Source organism: Herpailurus yagouaroundi, unplaced genomic scaffold (assembly GCF_014898765.1).
Source record: "Herpailurus yagouaroundi ecotype Mexico unplaced genomic scaffold, PumYag 165, whole genome shotgun sequence".
Taxonomy (NCBI): Eukaryota; Metazoa; Chordata; class Mammalia; order Carnivora; family Felidae; genus Herpailurus; species Herpailurus yagouaroundi.
The window spans coordinates 18,774,731-18,795,832 of record NW_024412406.1 but is presented as its reverse complement, the minus strand read 5'-3'; the positions used below and the strand labels follow the sequence as shown (position 1 = coordinate 18,795,832).

General features: G+C 39.6%; 1 long non-coding RNA gene across 1 annotated transcript in view; it reads left to right on the top strand.

Annotated features, from left to right (window-relative positions):
- The window catches only part of LOC121038189 (uncharacterized), a 37,632-nt gene extending 32,666 nt beyond the window's left edge, over positions 1 to 4,966 (top strand). Inside the window, exon 3 of the long non-coding RNA XR_005794212.1 lies at positions 4,229 to 4,966. This is a non-coding gene — a long non-coding RNA (uncharacterized LOC121038189). The remainder of the gene's footprint in view (positions 1 to 4,228) is intronic.
- The last annotated feature ends 16,136 nt before the right edge of the window (positions 4,967 to 21,102 follow it).

The following is a 21,102-nucleotide window of genomic DNA, read 5'->3' as shown; positions in this document are numbered from 1 at the left end:
AAGATTTTAAAAGTAAATTAATGGCAAAACTGATTTCATATACACATATTAACAAAGGGACGCTATCCCCCCCACCTTTCTTTCATCAACTATGAAGGGTTCTCTTCCTTCTATTCTTATTTCCTTTTACTTAAGAATAGGTGAAGAGGCACCTGAGGTGGCTCAGTCAGTTAAGTGTCCGACTTCAGCTCAGGTCATCATCTCACAGTTTATGAGTTCAAACCCCGCAGCAAGCTCTGCTGTCAGCACAGAGCCCGCTTAGATCCTCTGTCTCCCTGTCTCTGCCCTTCCCTCACTTGCACGCTCTCTCTCTCTCTCTCTCAAAAATAAACATTTTAAAAAATAAAAAGAATAAGTGAAGACAATGAGGTAATCACACATTCTAAAATATTTCTAAACTCTATTCCAGTTTTCAATTGCTACTGTATCAAATTACTACAAACCTAATCGCTTAGAACAACACAAAGTTATTATCTTATAGTTCTGTAAGTCAGAATTCCAACACAGATCTCACCTGGATAAAATTAAGGTGTCAACAGCACTATGGCCCTTTCTGGAGGCTCTACCTGAAAGAATCCATTTCCTACTCATTTGGGTTGTTGGCAGAATCCAGTTCCTTGCATTTGCAAGTCTGAGGTCCCCATTTTCTTTCTAGCTGTCAGCTGAGGCCTGCTCCCAGGTTCTAGAAGCTGCCTATATTCCTTGGATCATAGTTCACTTCCCCTATCTTCAAAGCCAGCAAGAGTGGGTCAACCCATCTCCCACTTAAATCTCTCCTGCCTGTTTTTCCCATTGCATTCTGTCTCCCTTCTGCCTCCCACATCCTTTAGTAAGGATACTTGTGCTTACACTAGATACACCCAGATCCAGATACTCTAGAATTATCTCTTTGTTTTAAGGTTCATAACCTTAATTCCATCTCAAAGATCCTTCTGACATGTGAGACAACAAGTATTCAAAGGTTCTAGAAATTGGGGCATGCAAATTCTCCCAACCACACCTTCCTTCACTAGACAAATGTGCATCCGAGAGGGCACTTGGCTCTGCCTGCTGCAAAGACATCAGCTAGGAAACAACTTCAGGCAAGATTAGGGGTGAATTCAACAGTAACTGAATGTACATGCCATCAAAACGTCTCAGGCATTCACTCACATGGTTATTTAACAAAAATTTATTTAACAACCACTGTGGCCAAAAATCCTATGGGAAATATAAATAAAAGATGGTCAAGTACTAATACCTGCCCTACAGGAGTTGACAGTGAGGTGACAGGCAAGAAAGTCAAGCAACTGCAATGCCATGTGGTAAGCTGTGTGGTGAAGATATGTATGACGGCAGGGATGAGGAAGAAGTCACATGGAGAAGGGAATTCAGAGGAGGTTTCTAGAAGGAAGTTCATCCTGAATAATAGGGGTGGTACATATAAAAGCTGTGAGCTGTCTGGTGTGATAAGCGTGGGACATACTTGGGGAAGTGATGGGCAATGGGCACGGGAGGAAGGCAGGAGACAGTTCGCCAACATCATGTATGTGCATCATAGAAAGGAGTCTGGATGAGGCAGATGAGGCAATAAGAATCCATTTAAGGCGTTAAGTAGACATGTAATCAGATTTTCTTTTTTAAAAGATCATTCATGAAGCAGATAGGGATAGTAAATTTGAAAATAATTTCCAACCCGTTCGCTCAGGGAGAAAGGTATTTATATAGCCATGTAGAACATACATAGGAGCAGGTATGAAAAGCTGTTAAATGCTACTTCCTCTGTCAGTTTCCATTTGTGAATTCTTTGTGGTAATCATACAGGAACACTGTGAAGGCACATTTTTTTCTCAGGTAAGCTGCTGTGGCCATGTTCCAGGGAGATCTGGAAACTGGCACAGCAGATCTCAAACTACTTCACTACCCACAAACAGAGGATTTCCTTCCCCACACACTCATCTCTGCTACCTCCAAAGCACTATCTGCCATAGGGCACCTGAGTAGCTCAGTCGGTTAGGTGTCCAACTTTGACTCGGGTCATGATCTCGTGGTTCGTGACTTTAAGCCCCACATCAGGCTCTGTGATGACAGCTCAGATTCTGCTTTGGATTCTGTGTTTCCCTCTCTCTCTGCACTTCCCCCACTCACACTCTGTCTCTCTCTCTCAAAAATAAACACTAAAAAAAAAAAAAAAAAAAAAAAGCACTACCTTCCCTTCCCATAGACCTACTCAATTTCCTGAGAAATGACATCACATTTTAAATCCAGCAAAAGATATTTCTATTCAAAGAAATCCTATACTTCTATAACATATTTTCTGAATATAAAAGTAATATGTTTTATAGTCTAAAATTTGGAAAACTATAAAGAAGTTTGATGTAAATCCTTTCATCTTTTTTCTATAAGAAGGAATACTTCTAAAAATGTGATTAGGCTCTAATGCTTTTTTACCTCCTTTTTTTCTTAACATATTAGAATTATTTTATCCTTATATTTCACTCTACAACATTGTTTTAATGTCTGAATAGAAGTTTTCTGTATGAAATCACCATAATTTACCGAACTGCAATTTATTATCTCCTAGAATTTTCTTTCTTCTTTTCTTTTTTTTTGATACTATAATTAATACTATAATAAAACTATTCTAAGCACCTGTGATTTTCTGAACACAAATAGACTCCTTTTGAATTCTTTCTTCTTTCATGTGCATCCAGAATTTAATTTTTTAAAAAACTCATTAAGGTCTATCTGGAGCCAACTGTTTGATACTCCCCTCTTAAGAAAAACAAAGGAAAAATGACATGTGAATACTGCCACAATTCTTTTTGGTGAAAGGATAGCCAGGACACAGGCAATGACTGAAATCTGCAGGGAGAGAACATTTTAGAACAAGGGATTAGCAATACAGAGAGGGATACAAATGTTTATTAAGCACCTAGCATAGAACAGCCTCTGTTCTAAGCACTGGGGATATAGACATAGTAAGACAGACACAACCTCACCCTGGCAGAGTTCAGTCTAACCAGGTAGAAACACTTAGGGAAATGACACTAGAGAATGATGTTAAAACCAATGCAAAAATTGCACCTATAAATAATTTTTTCAGGGCTACTGATTTTTAAGCCTCATTGTCTACTATTAATCCTCATCCTTCACAAATATTAATCAAAGTTACCTGCACATCTATACTAGTTTCTTTCATTAGGTCTTAGACCCTTATGCATCGGAGAACATTTTGCCTTCGTTAGGACTGTAATATCTTGTCTTGAATTTTGAAAAATGGCTCCTTTCTCTGATAGAAGGTCATTCAGCATCTATTAGCCATACCCTAGTGGTACTTTTAGATCCCGATTTGCAGGATGGGTGTTTGAGGAACACAGAACTCTTAGTCCCCTGTTGGCATCCTCCAGGCAACCACAATCTTCTATTTGTCTTTTGAAAGATTCCCAAATTCATGTTTCTTAGTGTAAAACGTACTGCAAATGAACTAGATGATCTGGTTATCTTTTAAGAGTTAAATGCAATCATCTCTCTCCCTCTTTGCACCACCCTAGGCACTTTTGAACTCAAAAGGCTCCATCTGCAAGGAATATTTGCAAAACAAAGAAGGACAAATGGTGGGGTGAGGGGTGTAAACTTTTTCTGAAGAATGTGCTAAACTCTTTCACTATTTAATAGATAAGAATGAATACTGCTGTTTAACTAGATCCAGCCTCTGAAATATCTAATTAAAACTGATGTGCTTATTTAGTTTCCAATTCATCACAGGTGGGCCCACATTAATGTGAAAATGAGAGTAAATTACCAGCATTTGGCAATCTCACTGAATGTCATTCACATTATTAGCTCAAACCTCAAAATGCATTTTAAAATGTGGTTCACAGGTAGGGCACTGTCTCTCCACACAAACAAAATTCTTCACTGGAGAGTTGATAGAATTTCACTTTAGTGTAAGGAGTTCCCAATGGCAAAAATCCACCTACTCAAAACACTTACTTCTGACCCATAGAAGGTGCACCTCAGAGAAGGTGGTAGCTATGAAGCAAAGCTCCCTCTCTTCCCAGTCATAAATAATCTAGCAAATTTTATGTTATGTGTATTTTATCACAATTTTTAAATGTAATAATATAATAATGGGAACGACTGGGTAGTTTGGCCCAGCTCTCTTCTAGCTTGTCAACCAGAACTTCATATAAAATTCAGTTCATTTAACTTACAGAGGACTTCTTTCCTTGTTGTCCTCATGCAGGATGAGAAAAGGATCACAGCTTCCATACCATCCCAGCAGACGGCCACCTCCCTCCTGCAAGGAGGCCCTGAGACCATCATCCTTTCTCTTTTCACATCTACAAAATGTAAAGTCATCTTCCATTGAATTGATTTTTGAAAGGCTCTTTACAACAGTATGCTGAAATGCATTCTGGAAATGCACAGATTAGAATCTTACTTGACAAAAGGACAACACTCAATGGCACACACAGTGATTCATTTGTATCTCAAAATCGCTTTTATTTCCCACTTTTTCGACAGCTTCTAAATCCACATAGAAGATAATTTATTTCATTATTAAAGCACCCCACTGTTAGAGGCTAATTTATAAGCAGAATAAATTATTTCAGGGGCATAGAACAGAGGCCAAGGAAGCTCCCACTTTAAACATATACACACACATCCATATCCCCTTGGGGGGAAAGCCCTAAATGGAAATTTGTTTTTTTTTAATCTCAAAGTTCTGAGCCTTTTGACTGAAAATTCATATTTCTTGGCAAAGAACAAATACATGATATGGTGCTCAATCTCACGAGAAGTCTGGGAAATACAAATTAAAGCAACAATGAAGTATCCATATTCAACTACCAGCTTGATAAAAGTTTACAGACCAAGAACATGCTGTGCTAGTGCGGAAGTGGAAAACCCCTTCTCATTCAGTGGTGATGGGAGTTTGAACTGCTACAAACTTTTCATAAAAATGATCTAGAAAATTTTATGTTAAGTGTATTTTATCACAATTCTTAAATGTGACAATAACAACAAAATAATTTAGCAGTAGTTATTATAATTAAATATATCCAAACCCATTGGCTCATCTCCACCTCTCCATCTTTGGGGATCTAACAAATATAGAAATCAATACACTAGTACATAACAACACATGTTTTGAAAAAACCTTAACTGCAGCATTGTATGTGACAGGGTGGTAGGAGGCTAGTCAAATACACTGAGGTATATCTATACTATGGAAAAGTTATGTTGCTCATTAACCTGGAAAAATATCCATGAAATACATAGTTAAGTGAGAAAAATGAGTGCAGAGTGTCTTATAAACCACTGTGCTCAGTGGCTCAGAGCACAGACTTTGGAGCTAGACTGAGGGACTTTGCAGCCTACATTTTTAGCAGTTCGACCATACATAAGGTTCTTAATCTCTCCAAGGCTCAGTATCCTCATGTATAAAATGGATAGAAAAAAATGGGGACGATACCATCCATATTACAGGGTTTGAGTAAATACTGACTAAAAAAGGATGTAAATCGAGTATACAGAAAGCCACAAAGAAGGCATTCAGTTAATGCTAGTTCCCTTCTCCCTGTGCCTGTACAGTGAATCAGTTTTAGAGTTCTGCTTGACAGCCCTCACAAAGAGAAAGCCTGGGGACCATCAACAATACCTTGATTCAAAAGAAATGAGCAGTCTTGAGGTTAGAAGACATGGCTTCAAACCTCTGTTTGGCCACTTGGTGACTGTGCTACCTTCAGTAAGCTTGTGATTGTTTTGAGCCTCATTCCCTACCTCCTAGTGGTTTGTGTGAGAATTAAGTCAGATGCATGCATGTGCACATACATGTGTGTGTGCATGTGCACATGCATGTGCTCCTTGCCCCAGAGGTGGTATTCAAAACGTTAACACCTGGTATTGCACAGATACCACCCCCCCCCCCCGCAACTGGAATGTTCCTGACTGCTGGCATGCCATAGGTGCTCAGTAAGTATGTTTTAATTACTTTCTTTTTGTCATTTATTTCAAAAAAAATGTTTGAATATTTAACATAAGCCCAGTACTATGCTTTCCTTGATGGGAAAGGATAATTCTGATACTGAACTAAGTAAAAGGTAAATAATTTTTATGAAAAATTGCAATTATTCAAAGTCAGTGCCCCACACCCATCCACAGAAAAATCAAACTGGAACAAAACTCTCAAGTTCTTAATGGCAGCATTATTTTAGCTGTGAAGTTCCTGTCATAAGATGCCACTGCAACACAAACACGGAAATCCGGAAAGAGGGGTTGTATGCTAAGTTCACAGTCAAAGGATGAGGAGGGGAATGCTAGGATGAGCTCACTGCGATTGGCAATGGGAATGACACGCTGGCAGCTGCAGGCTCAGAGAGGCAGCCTCTACAATAAAGAGAGCAAATGGACTCAGGTTTCCACATCCCTTCTTTTCACTGGGCCTCTGTTTCCTCCTCACAGTAAATGAGGGCACCAGGGGGCCACATCACCTGCAAGGACCCTTCTCTCCAGACACTGAGCTGGTCTGAGTTCCAGTCAAATCTGTCTCAGAGTTCTTTTGAGGGTACGTTTTAAAGGGGTGAGGGCTGAGAACAACGAAATTCAGTGTGAAGTCACAGGAAGAGAGAGTCTGGAGTCTGACAGACCTGGATTTGAACCATTTTCACAATGTTCAAACCATCTCTCTCCAAGGAATTAGAAGTTCTGCAGTCAGAAGGGAAAGTCTGCCACTCCATGTGGGCGTAACAGGGCTCCTGAACTAAGCTAACATTAATGGAATGTGCGGTGGCTGAAAAAGAACCACTACACTCCAAAAAATATTGTTTCACTAAATTGGGAGTGATTTTTTTCTTTATGTACTGAGAAGTCTAGGGCAGTTGCAATGGAATCAAACTCCTGTTATCCTTTTGGCCAGTCACCCTTAGGATGAGTTTGTCACCTCATGGTCATGACATAGCTGCTAGAACTTCAACCAGCATGCATATATTGTGCTGGAAGAAAGGGAGGCAGGGTGATCAACTAACCCAGTGTGCCTAGAACTATCTGGGCTTTAAGACTGAAATGCCCATGCCTCTGGAACCCTGACAATCCCAGGCAAACCAAGACAGGTGGTCACCCCAAAGAGAGAACCCAAGCTGGCAGCTTGGGTCTGTCCTGCCATTTTAAAGATCTTTCCCAAAAGTGCTACTCAAACAACTTATGCTCATTGGCCAGAACAAGTGCACATGGCCACCTACCTAAAGTGTTTCCTGGTAGGAAAAGAAAAGATGAATATTGAACAGGCAGTCTCTTTCACACCTAGTTAGCCTGGAATGGCACAGTCCATGGAACCCCATATTGTTCCTTAATCCTAAAACTGTGAGCCCAAGAGCATTCTTAGAGTTCTGTTGTAAGTACCTGCCATAACAGAGGCAATGATGACTCAAGAATTTAGCAAATCAGACCACAATTTAGTTGAGAATAGCTGGGGTGGGCCATTCCAACTGTAACTTCCTGGAGTCTCCCTGTGGGCTCTAGATCTCATGGCCTCATGTAAAATGGCCCCAGCAAGGCAGTAGGAGCTGGTTTCCAATGACTCCCCTCCAATGATTGTGCATCTCTGTCTTGCATCTAAGCTCCAGCAAGCAGAAGAAGGAAGAAAGATGCACACTACTACCAGCACTGACAGGGCCCTGATTAGGGATTAAGCTTTCTCCAATCCCATCTCCACCCAACCACAGAGTGTCGTTTTGAAGAATCATTTGTGGTAAATGAAGAGAGAGGAGCTATAAGGGCAAGAAATTGGTAGAAAATAATAGGAAAGAAGTGCTATCGTTTGATGAGGGTAATAACCTTTCTAAACTAGTGTCCTACTGCATTAGATTTTCCATGAAATTATTTAAAACAGCAGGGAATCAAACATCCCCACATTATTAACCTCTAGTGTGTGCTTACTGAAGAAAATCCAAAGGATATTTATGCGTCTCGTGCAGAGGTTGAACCTTAATGTCACAGACTGAAGCAATGAAGCTATGGAATCCTGCCTGCATTGCCTTTTGTCGATAACAGGAACCACAGCTGTATTTCTTGCATTGTGAACATGCAAAATTGTTCTTCAGCCTATTGCGATAAGCAGAATGTCAGTCATCACTTTCTAGCTTTTGGCAGCTTATTACATAAAAGAATAGGTCTTATTTGCAGCTGTTCCTCCCTTTTCAGGGAGCCTTGGTTGGGAGAAACACTAAAAAGTTGATACACAAAGTAGTGTATTTTTTTTTTTGAGACTCTTTCCTATGAGGAAACACAATGGCAGGAAAGCTTCACCACCAGAGCCGTGATATTGTTATAATAAACCATTACACCACATACACGAATGAGAACATTCAGCCACAGCTCATCACATTACCTGGGAGTAAATCTGTCACAATGTGAGTCACTGGAGAAGTGCTATGGCCAAACGTGTTGAATTATAGCTAGGTTTTAGCATTAATTATAATAATTATACTGTAACCACCATTTCATCATAAAAACTAGTTTCATTATGACATTTTATTCTTTGTTTCAGGACTTGCAAAATTCCCAAACTGCAACAGGAGTTTAAAAATAATGTTTGATCAAGGTTACAAAATGTAGGTTTTTACAGATTTATGGTTTTTTTTAAACAGCATTCAAATAAATGGTAATTAATATACAGGAAAGCTTGCTAAAACTGATTGGATTCCATACTCCCTATAAGTTAGAAGGATTTAATTTTTGCATTTTTTGAAGAACTATGCATGTATAAATTATAGGTAGTTGTGAATTCCAAAGCTATAAATATACTGGAGGACCCTGGTGGTATCATACTGAACAGCTGTTTGCAGAGAAAAAGTCTCTCCAGTACCCTGAGGAAGGCACAGAATACTGAAATGTTGGCTAAATGTTCAAATTGTTCGAAGAATGAATACCTCTGAAAACAAAAGGAAAATATGAATGATGTCCCTGGGTTCGTGGCTTGGTCTGAGTAAGCTCTGTCAAAAGCCACTTCCAGGCTTTCTTTCCCCACTCTTCCTTTCTCTACCCTTCTCCTTCTTTCCTTCCCCTCCCCTCTCCTTTCCCTCCTCCTTCCCCCTTCCTTTTCTTCCAGGCAATTTAGTTCAAAAGCTAATAGCTAGAGCTGAGCAAGGCATGTATCAGCAGAGGGAAAGCAAGGCACAGACCATACTGGCACTAGGTAAGGTATTAGAGCCAAGTCCAGTGAGAATGGCACCCATGAGGAGGAAGGTGGCCCAGCACAGGGTGCTGGAGTCCGACCAAGGTGAGGAGGGTATCCATGTAGATAGCAGTGGCCTAATGCAGAGCATCAGACCCCATGCAGGTAAAAGGAGGTGTGACAATTCAGAACAGACTGTCCAAGCTGGCACAGAGTGTGCCAGGCATCCTGTGGGTCTGGGAGCTGGAGTGGGTTGGGAGGGAATCCTTGCAGGGAAGGGACAGTGAGGGTGCTATGGTGTCCAGGCCTCAGAAGGTGAGGAGGGCACCCACATTAAGTGTTCAGTGCTATAGCGTGTAGTTCTGAGTCCCAGAAGGGTATGGAGAATGTCCTCACGGAGGGGTGGTGGGGCACAAGTGAGGGCAGGAGGGTGCCTGTGAGTGAAGGCTGCACACATAATAGGGTGGAGCCTGAAGGGCCTGATGAAGCCTTCATTCATGGAGGAGAAGGCAGCAGTGGCCTGGCATAGGGTGTCAGAGCCCAAGAGGGAAGGGGTAGCTAGCATGGAAAGGGCATCTGAGGCCAGGTGACTGAGTCCAAGCTAGGTGAGGAGGATGTTTAGGTAGGAGGGTCCCAGAATGGGGTGTCAATATCTGAGTGGGATGAGAAGAGTGCCCAAATTGGGAAGTAAGCAGCCCAGCAGCAGACTTAGCACTAAGCAAAAGTTAAGGTTCACAAGAAAGGGTGGCCTAGTACAGCATATCAGAGCCCTCAAGGGGGGGGGGGCATTTATAGATAAGATATAGGGGGCTGGGAAATGGTGGTGGTGACCATCATGGAATATCAGAGCCCAAGTAAAGAGGGTGTCCAATACTGGAGTTTCCCGGAGCCAATTATCTGAGCCCAAACGGGGAGGAGACTAGACCCACAAAAGAAAGTCTTAGTGCAGTTTGTCAGAACCTGAGCAGGGTGAAGGGGTGAGGAGGAGAGTCTGTCGAGTGGGGAGGCAACAGTGACAGTGGTAAAGCATAGAATTTTGGAGCCCAAGTGGGATGAGGTGGGTGTACTAGAGAAAGGTAGCCTCATACTGGAATGTGAAACTGAGCTGAATAAGTATGATGCTCATGGAGGGGTTGGGGGACGCCCATAATAGGGAGGCAGGTGGAGCAGGGATTGGAAGGGAGGAGGTGTTGTGGCAGCAGTAATATGAGTTTGGCTACAGAAACAGATTGATCAGTAAGTGAATATGTTAAGGACAATGGGAATCATATTTCTCACTGTCCAAGAAGAAAATTTCAAATATGAAAAGGGAGAAAACAAGAATGAAATGTGACATTAGATTGGAATTTGAAATATTGGTATGAATTCATGGTTTTAAATATATTTAGATAGATCTAGAAATACACATGGATGCAAACGTGTGTGTGAGTGTGTATATACCTACACGTATTACCTAGCTGATTCCACTGGGAAGGCCTAGAAATGACACCCCAATAACAATGAGCACACCTAGTACCCGATTTTGATTTGTAAACACAATGTTCTAATTTAAAAAAATGAGAACTCCTTGAAGAAATGGCTGATTCCATATCTGGGACAGGGATATTAAAGAATGAGCTGAAACATGTTTGTGTGTCAGAAAGGACATGCCCAAAAAGTGCTAGAGACATGTCAAAGGGAAACAGTGCCAGCTGGGGTTCCTGCTGGTCAAATCTGAGACAATTTGAGTATCAAAACAAACAATGATAGTCAGTTTTAAGTCATTCAATAATAACAGGAATCCATGAATCCATACCTGTATAAATAAATAAACAACAAATAAATGTATAAGTAAGAAGTTTAACCAGGTGGGGGAGATATGCCTGACAGATACCACCTTAATCAAGTGATCAAAATGAACATCTATGATGAAATAAATCAAAATTATGTGCCACCAGATAAAATGCAATAAGAATAGCACAGCATTAATTCTATGATATTTCCACCAAAAATGTATAGTTTGAGTCTAATCATTAAGGAATAGACAATCCTAAATTGAAGAATATTTAACAAAATACTTGGACTGTAATTCTCAAAAGTCACATGGATTTGTAAGTCAAAGAAAGGCTGAGGAACTAGTCCAAACTGAAAGAGAATCAAGACACAAAATAACCAAATGTAATGCATGATTTTAGACTGAATTATTTTGCCTACAAAGCTGTTATAGAGCCAAAATGCATGTGCCAAAAGAAAGGCACCTGAAACACATTCTTGGAATTCTTTGAACTGAAATGAACTTGATTTTACTACATCAGAGGAGTCATCATGACAAAAATAAATGGACAAATTCTGTCCATTTATTTGTTCTAAAATTACTTTTATACCCAGCTATTTGTAACACTTGCTATTAATGACTCTTTAAGATACAACATAGTAGAAAGTAACTAACTAGGGGCGCCTGGGTGGCTCAGTCGGTTAAGCGTCCGACTTCAGCTCAGGTCATGATCTCACAGTCCGTGAGTTTGAGCTCCGTGTCGGGCTTTGTGCTGACAGCTCAGAGCCTGGAGCCTGTTTCAGATTCTGTGTCTCCCTCTCTCTCTGACCCTCCCCCGTTCATGCTCTGTCTCTCTCTGTCTCAAAAATAAACGTTGAAAAAAATTTTAATAAAAAAAAAGAAAATATGGCACAAAAACAGACACATAGACCAATGGAATAGAATAAAAACCCCAGAACTAGACCCACAAACGTATGGCCAACTCATCTTTGACAAAGCAGGAAAGAACATCCAATGGAAAAAAGACAGTCTCTTTAACAAATGGTGCTGGGAGAACTGGACAGCAACATGCAGAAGGTTGAAACTAGACCACTTTCTCACACCATTCACAAAAATAAACTCAAAATGGATAAAGGACCTGAATGTGAGACAGGAAACCATCAAAACCCTAGAGGAGAAAGCAGGAAAAGACCTCTCTGACCTCAGCCGTAGCAATCTCTTACTCGACACATCCCCAAAGGCAAGGGAATTAAAAGCAAAAGTGAATTACTGGGACCTTATGAAGATAAAAAGCTTCTGCACAGCAAAGGAAACAACCAACAAAACGAAAAGGCAACCAACGGAATGGGAAAAGATCTTTGCAAATGACATATCGGACAAAGGGCTAGTCTCCAAAATCTATAAAGAGCTCACCAAACTCCACACCCGAAAAGCAAATAACCCAGTGAAGAAATGGGCAGAAAACATGAATAGACACTTCTCTAAAGAAGACATCCGGATGGCCAACAGGCACATGAAAAGATGTTCAGCGTCGCTCCTTATCAGGGAAATACAAATCAAAACCACACTCAGATATCACCTCACGCCAGTCAGAGTGGCCAAAATGAACAAATCAGGAGACTATAGATGCTGGAGAGGATGTGGAGAAACGGGAACCCTCTTGCACTGTTGGTGGGAATGCAAATTGGTGCAGCCGCTCTGGAAAGCAGTGTGGAGGTTCCTCAGAAAATTAAAAATAGACCTACCCTATGACCCAGCAATAGCACTGCTAGGAATTTATCCAAGGGACACAGGAGTACTGATGCATAGGGGCACTTGTACCCCAATGTTCATAGCAGCACTCTCAACAATAGCCAAATTATGGAAAGAGACTAAATGTCCATCAACTGATGAATGGATAAAGAAATTGTGGTTTATATACACTATGGAATACTACGTGGCAATGAGAAAAAATGAAATATGGCCTTTTGTAGCAACGTGGATGGAACTGGAGAGTGTGATGCTAAGTGAAATAAGCCATACAGAGAAAGACAGATACCATATGGTTTCACTCTTATGTGGATCCTGAGAAACTTAACAGGAACCCATGGGGGAGGGGAAGGAAAAAAAAAAAAAAAAAAAAAGAGGTTAGAGTGGGAGAGAGCCAAAGCATAAGAGACTGTTGAGAACTGAGAGCAAACTGAGGGTTGATGGGGGGTGGGAGGGAGGAGAGGGTGGGTGATGGGTATTGAGGAGGGCACCTTTTGGGATGAGCACTGGGTGTTGTATGGAAACCAATTTGACAATAAATTTCATATATAAATAAAAAAATAAATTAAAAAAAAAAAAAGAAAATAACTAACTAGACACAAACACACATAATCACCACGCCTGTTATGCATAACTTTTTGTCCTCTGAATAATTCATCTGAATATTAAAAAACTCTCTTACATAATTCACATGCTATATCACAAAATGTTTTCTAACTTTTTATCTTTAACTCTCCATTTTGAAATAGAGATTTACAGAAAGTTGCAAAAATAATACAGAATTATCTTATGTAACCTTTACCCCATTTCCCACACTAGTCACATCTTCTATAACTGTAGTACAATATCAAAACCTGAAAATTGACATTGGTAAAATGTGTGTGTAATTCTATGCCATTTTGTCACATGCAAGTTTGTGCAACCACCAACACAGTCAAGATATGACACAATTCTATCACCACAAAGATCTCACTATGGCTACCCCTTTATAGTCACACACACCCACACCCCAAAAATCCTCCCTAAACCCTGTTATCCTTATCTTTAATTTTATCATTTTGAGAATGTTATATAAATCACATTATAGTGTATGTGATTGGCTTTTTTTTTAACTCAGCATAATACCCTTGAGATCTATCTTATTTATTGTCACATGTATCACTAATTCATTATAATAAATCATTATAATTCACATAATAATAACTGAGCAGTAGTTCATGGTATAAATGTACCACAGTTTAACCATTTACCACAATTTTACTATTTTGGTTGCCTCCAGTTTTGACTATTACAAATAAAGCTCCTATGAACATTCATCTATAGAAGGGAGGTAGGGGAAAGAACTCTCCAGTGAAGAAAAAAGTCATTATAAAGAACATTGTTGGGAAAGTTGGAAAATTTGAATATGGACTGTGGATTAGATGTCAGTATCAATGTGAACTTTCCTAATGTTGATAAGTATACTGTGATTATGTAAGACAATGTTCTTACTCTCAGAAAATACACACTAAAAGACTTAGGGATGATGAGACACTTTACCTCTTAGTTTCAAATGATTCCAGAAAAATGAGGTAAAATTTAAACAATTCATAAACCTGGATAAAGGTATACAACAGTTCTTAGTACTATCCTTTAAATTTTTAAGTTTGAAACTATATTAAAATTAAAAGTTAACAAAGAAAAGTACTGCCAGAATTGCAATCTGGTTTGCATATTTTATTCAAAGATTCTTGAAAAGTTGAAAAATGATATTAGATGTGTGTCCAGTACAGAGAATCTTCATCTGTCCTGAATCTAAACAAGTGAAATGTCGTACTAGATGTCTCTTTCTTGCCCTCCACTCTTTTGAAATATTACTACAAAGAAAACAATCTGATCAAAGAGATTTTAAAATTGACGTTTAGGATAAAAGAGTAGCATAGGCTCAGCCAACTCTCTCTTTGGTAACAACACTATCAAAAAGACTATGTGGCACAAGGCTTGGGGGTCTGGCCTCTAGAACAATGAGACTTGTGTTTGAATCCCGGCTTTGCTACTTACTCGTTGTGTAAACTTAGGTAAGTTGGTTAACCTCTCTGTGCTTCAGTTTTTGCCTAAAAGAAAGTAGAAATAAAAATAAGACCTACTTCTAAGGGGTTTCTTGAGTTTTAAAAGTGTTTACATCTAAAGTGGCTAAGAGAGTACCTGGCATATAGTGAGTTTTTGTTGTTTTTGCTGTTGCTGTTGTTGTTGTATTGAGAGAGAGACAGAGAGAGACAGAGAGAAAGCATGTGCACATGCAAGAGCAGGGGAGGTGCCGAGGGGGAGGGAGAAAGAGAATCTTAAGCAGGCTCCATGCTCAGCACAGAGCCTGACACGGGGCTTGATCTTACAATCCTTGGATCACAAACTGAGCCAAAACCAAGAGTTGAATGCTCAACGGACTAAGCCACCCAGATGCCACTATAGTGATTTTTATAGAGGAGTTTACTGCTACTAGATGAAGGGATTAAAATTAAGTTCCTGGACAGATACAAACACTGCATGTTACTTTTTTTCTAGAAATTTTTTTCTTTGCCTCATACACCCCCTTAAATTTGTATCAAACTCTATCTTCTTTTAGGGTATTTTTATTTTCCTGCTCTTTGACAAAATGTTTCTTAATCTTCAGCAGTAATATATCAATATGGAGTGACAGTTTGACAATATGGTTCTCACTTTTCATAGTATAAATTCAAAGACAAATTGTGAACGAGTCAAGTGAAACTTGTAATTCACAGCTGTGAGGTCACACTAGTGAATTATAAGCTTTTCATTATGTCAGAACTGTGAATTACAGAGATTTTTTTTCTGTATTTCCTGTCAAATAATTTATTAGCTACCCCTTTATCACAGGATTTTGCAGCATGCCAGTACCAGAGAACACAAGGACTGTATTGCAGAATTTCCAGATAGAACAATAAGAATTCAGACATTTAAGAGGAATATTAAAAAGGAAACAGCAATGATTTTAACCTGTATTCTTCTCAAGTTTAGGGTCACTCCTGATGAGCAGTTAGTTTTCTCTAAATTGGAGCCATCACCATCCAGACTTGAGGGAAGTTATCTTTTTACTGTCTCCTCCTTATTAACACCATCAACTATCATTTCTGGAAAGCCACTAAGAATACTATTCTATACTGTTTAAAAATTAAAAGGTATTCTTGTTAACATGAACATCACTATTATTACTACTATCATGTAACTCTGGGTAACTCTTTATAATTTGCACAGCACTTTCATGTCTTATTTATTACTCACATTGACACAATGAAGTACTATATCATATGAGTGCAATACAATGAAGTATATACATATATATGTGTATATATATATATCCCCATTCACCAAGCAAATTGAGGTGTAGAAAGGCTCCAAGAAGTAATAGAGGCTTATCCAAAATCATGCCACAACTAAATGTCCAAGGCAGGAATTCTATATTCTAGTTCCAAATCCAGAGATTATTTCCCATGTTGCACTAAACCTCCTTCTCTGTATAAGCATGCATGTATAGTGCAACCCAAATAAATCCTGGTGCCTCCACAGCCAGTTCTCTCTTCTGTTTCACATTTGAAGGAGTCTAGTATTTTAAGGTCATTTTTAAAAGAATTCCAAAACCTGCACTTGCAAATCTTAAAGAAAATTTACTAAGTTTCGATTATACTGTATAGCCACATCAACTTCTGTTTTCTCTTGTGCCCTCAAAACTCTCCCTTTAATGGGTCAATATGGCTTTTGCCATTTGTTCCCTTTCCCCTTCCCTTTGGTCTCTTCAATCCTGATCCTCTCTCAGTAGTCTCCTGATTCTGCACCATAAGAGCCCATGAACCAAACACATACAACCACATTCTCCTTGAAGTTCAAGGAGGTGGACAAAGGAGACAAAATCAAAATTATCCTTCATAAATGGTGTTGGGATAGTAAAAGCTTATAACACTCTTTCAGTAATAAATCTTATCCCAGGGCACCTGGGTGGCCCAGTTGGTTGAGTGTCCATCTCTTGATTTCGGCTCAGGTTATGATCCCAGGGTTGTGGGATCAAGCCCATGTCGGGCTCCCCACTGAGCATGGAGCCTGCTTGGGATTCTGTCTCTCTCTCCCTCTGCCCCTCTCCCCCACTTGCACATGCTCTCTCTTTCTCTGTCTCAAATCAATCAACCAATCAATAATCAATCATATCCCTATTCCTGTAGTTCTTGATCTTGCTAGCTTGAAGATTATATTGATGACAATGTTGTTATGTATGCAGTTAAGTGTGATGGGTAAAACCAATACTTGGCCAGCATCTCTTTCCTTATACCTCATATAGTTCGACATTTGTGCAATTCCCTAAGTGTACCATACACTTTCTAGCTTCCAAACCAGAGCTTCCCACCTTTTTAACATTATGACGTGTTGTGATAAACAGTGGAAGTCGCTGCAAGCACAAGGAGGCATCAGTATCTTTGCAGAGGAATAACCTATTCAAAGCACTCCAATGTATTGAGACTCATTGATTGGAGCACTTAGTTCGATGTCTTCAAGCAGGCTGCTTTTCTATTTGAATAATCTTCTTCTTCTCTCCCTCTCACTGCTCTTTCTAGTCAGCTCCTCCTCAACCTTCAAGAAACCACTTATGTTACATCTCCCAGAAGGTCTCCCCACTGCTCTCCAAAGGCAAGGAAGGTCATAGGCCCACAGCTTTTCTGTGCTCATCCTCATCTTAGTGCCCCACATTGACTTTGCATTTAGTTCTACCTCCCATTAGACTGTAAGCATCTTCACAGTAGCAATTTAATTTTATCCATTTTATATTTTTAGCACTTATATGGTACCTAGCAAATGTTTGCCACTAAAAAAACTATTATTTAATGAATTAATGAACTCTTCGTAGATATGTGATTCTACTTGTCATTGCTGGCCTTGCAATCTTACTCCTAAAAAGAACTCACATCTATCTGACAGTTCTTGCAGGGAATATTCTGATAAAGTCTCTAGGTGCTTGCCGCTTGGAATGAGCCAAATCTAGTCAGGACATCATGTGCCATGTCATTCTTTCTCATAGCACCCTGTTCTTTGCCTGAATTAAAATTTGTTTTACTGTTTTTTATTTTATTTTATTTTATTTTATTTTATTTTATTTTATTTTATTTTATTTTATTTTATTTTATTTTATTTTATTTTAGAGAATGGGGGAGGCAGCAGGGGGAGGGGGGTAGAATCCTAAGCAGGCTCCATGTTCAGCATGGAGCCAGATGAGGGGCTTGATCCCAGTACACCGGGATCATAACCTGAGCCAAAATCAAGAGTTGAACTCCCAATCAAATGAGACACCCAGGCATCCCTATAATTTGTAGTAATTTGTGTATTTATTTGTTTAATGTCTACCTCTCCCACTAGACTGTAATCTCAGGACAGTAACTATTTAGATTTGCTCATACATCATGCCCAGCTCTTGTAAGAATAACTTATGGAAATGAATGAATGAATGAATGAATGGACAAATTAAATCACTCTTTCCTTAAGTACTGAGATTGCTTGTTGTCACCTTTTTTGATGGGTGGTTCCTAAACTCTATGCTCCTCCAGAACAGGTGCTATGTATATTCTAGTAAATAAAATGGATAGTTTTCATTTGGTTCAGAATCTCCCTTAAGGCACCAAAGCTGAGAACAATGTAAGATAAGCAATGCCAGGCACTTTAAAAGATGCCAAATACATCCACACAGGATTTGGTAAAAGACAGTAAAATTGGTCCACAGACCAATATCCCATTAATATATATAAGCAAAAAACTAGGGTTCTTTGGAAGAATCTTGTAGTATTACTGTGTTGTGAGTTTAGTGGGAAGTGCTATGACTTTTCTTTTCTCTTTTTTATGAAAGAGGTAATGAGGGTGTTTCTCCTTTCTTTTGCTGAAGCCAATTCAAGAATGTTTCAAGAGAACAAGACATACAGATAAAAGGATACCTGCAAGGAGAGGACAGCAGCATCTCACTCTCCAAATGGATAATTACTAAGATGTGTATTCAAAGCTCCCAATGTTATGAAGACACTCAAGTGAAGCAGACTGAGAGAAGCCTTGGATAAAACTGATATATTACTCCTGGAACTGGGGAATGTATATATACATAGAGGCTGACATCTGTGTCTTCCTGGAGAGCTCTCTGAAAGGGGAATTCTGAAGACAAGCAATTTCAGGGACTGGCCTAAGAAAATAGAGAAAAGAAAAAAGCAACAGTAAGGCAAGACTAGACTGCTCACAATTTATTGTTTGTCATGACAAATATGCATGAGTTTCCCAAGAATCAGTCTTGCTGGGACCCCATCAGCCAGTAGGAAGCCAGTTAGGATTGAGGGGGGAGGGGGGGACCACATTATTAAGTGGCTATAGGGTAGATCACTGGGGGCAGGAGTTACAGAAATTCCCCAGCAGAGCGCATTACTCACATCAAAGAACGATGCCATGAGGGAGTTCCCTTGGCATCCTCTAATGAAAGAGAGTTCCCTCTCTAATGAAACCACAAATATACCCCAAAGAGTCAGCATTTTGAACTACAAATATCATAAACTAAGCAAAAATATCTTTGACCCTTTTTATTCTGTGTACCCTTCCTCTCTAAACTGCATCCCAGAAGAGGGAAGAAAAAGAGGATTAGAAGTGCCCAAAGTGTGAAAAGGCAGCACATACCCCCTTTCCCTGTGTTATAGGTCATGTTGCAGGCAGGAGAGTATCCCTGAACTAGACGAAAGACTGAAGTTTTAAACTGGACTGGACTAAGTCTAATATCAGAAATTGACCAGAAAGCTATTAGATCTTCCTGAAGTGTGGAGATGTTGACAAAGGCAGGAAAAGGAAGAGTCAATGGAGATATTAGAGACAATGATTAGAGAAAAAGTAAGCCATTTCCTGATTGTACATCACAGCTCAACCAATAAACCAATCATAAGTCCAGAAGCTTAAGTTTGGTTTATAAATGACTAGCATACTTTTGAAAAAACAGTAAAATAAATCTTCAAAGTTTATTTATTTTTGGGACAGAGAGAGACAGAGCATGAACGGGGGAGGGGCAGAGAGAGAGGGAGACACAGAATCGGAAACAGGCTCCAGGCTCTGAGCCATCAGCCCAGAGCCCGACGCGGGGCTCGAACTCACGGACCGCGAGATAGTGACCTGGTTGAAGTCGGACGCTTAACCGACTGTGCCACCCAGGCGCCCCAAAATAAATCTTAAATTTGTGGTCAGAATGGACACATATTTATGCCCAATTTGCCATTCAAGCCCCTACTCCATTCCTGTCCTCCTCCTTCCCACATCCATGTTACCACCACAACCCATTCTCCTTCCTACTACATGGAATCCAAGGGGTGGAGTCAGGCAGAGTACAAGGAAAATTACCTGCAGATCATTTTATAAGCAAATGGCTACAGAAATGGTGATGTGACCTCAGGCACATCAGCCTGTGACTGTGACTATAGGATTCCTGTAGATGTATACTAATCCTTCAGGTAATTTTAAGAGATTTATTTTCATAAAACAAAGCTGATCTCATCACTTGCCTGCTCAGAACTTTTAATCAATAATCTATTGCCTACCATACTACTATAAGTATTAAGCCTTTCATACTCAAATATCTTAGGGATCTAATGCCAAATTATCTTCCCAACATAATCACCCATTACTCCCCCTATATAATATACATTTTAATTAAATAAATAAAAACTTCCTGTGCTTTCATTCATTCAACAATCTCAGTTATGAATGGCAAACCATTCACTCCACAATTATTTACTGAGCACCCGCTACATGGCAGGAACCGTGCTCAGTATAGAATGGTAAACAATCAAATGGGTCCTTATCCTTCACAAAACTCAATAGATTTGCAATGAAGACAGACATTAAAACAGTAATTAGATGAATAATTCATTATTGCCATTGTGGTATGTGCTTCAAGTTTCTCAAAAGTGTTGTGAGGATAATGACAAATCTAACTGGGTTATGACAGCCAATTGACATCCTGTCTCCCCATCTCTTGTCAGTCACAGTTGCTTCCAAAGGGCATTCTTAACAGGACCATGAGGCTCTGGGCAAGAGCTGAAGGGAAAATACTCTTTCTTCAAATAATTCATCTGCCAGAGTCTCCATGTATGGAAAATGGTCCCCACGTAAGACCTACCCAAGAACTCAAGTCACTCAAGAAAACCTGTGGTTTTCTCACTTTAATTGAATATATACTTATTTTATTTCTTAAAATATTTTTGGGGGCCCCTGGGTGGTTCAGTCAGTTGAGAGTCTGACTCTTGATTTCAGCTCAGGTCATGATCCCAGGGTCATGAGATTGAGTCCTGTGTTGGGCTACATGATGAGCATGAAGCTTGCTTAAGATTCTCTCTCTGAAATAAATAAATAAATAAATAAATAAATAAATAAATAAATAAATAAA